Consider the following 712-nt stretch of genomic DNA (forward strand, 5'->3'; position numbering starts at 1 on the left):
GTGAATCATTGGAATACTGTGCCCCAGAGGGCTGTGGCAGCTCAATCATTGAGCATGTTCAAGACAGAAATTGATAGAAATCTTGATACTCATGACATCAAGGGATATGGGGATAGCATGGGAAAGGGGCTTTGAGGTAGGTGATCAGCCATGATCGAATTGAATGACAGAGCAGGCTCGACGGGCTGAATAGCTTACTCCTATGTTCCTCTATTCCTAAGAGAGTTGGCGCCAGCGCGCAGCCCTGCTTTACCCCACTGCTGATCTTGAAAGCGTCTGATGTTGCTCCATTGTAACTGATGGAACTGTGCATGTTCTCGTGGAAAGAAGAGATGATGCCCAAGAGGTCAGGAGGGCAGCCTATGTTCCATTGCAGTTTGAAGAGGCCGTCTCTGCTGACAAGATCAAAGGCCTTAGTGATGCTAATAAAAATGTGTGAGGCTCAGTGGCGCAATGGATAGCGTGTTGGGCTTTTAAATAATGATTGAGACGATATTCGAAGGTTGTGGGTTCAAGTCCCACCAGAGTCAGATTTTGGACCAGAAACAGAGGAGCACAACGGAACAACAAATGAAGAAATGCGCCAAAAGCACAGACTCGGAGACAGAGCGAGAGAGAGAGGAGCACGGCAGGAGCAGAGCAGGGGAAAAAAAAAATCGAGGAGTGACGTCATAATGGAGAGTGAGAGCAGGGAAACAGAGAGCCGCTGGGG

The sequence above is a fragment of the Heterodontus francisci genome, unplaced genomic scaffold (assembly GCF_036365525.1).
Source record: "Heterodontus francisci isolate sHetFra1 unplaced genomic scaffold, sHetFra1.hap1 HAP1_SCAFFOLD_51_1, whole genome shotgun sequence".
Taxonomy (NCBI): domain Eukaryota; kingdom Metazoa; phylum Chordata; class Chondrichthyes; order Heterodontiformes; family Heterodontidae; genus Heterodontus; species Heterodontus francisci.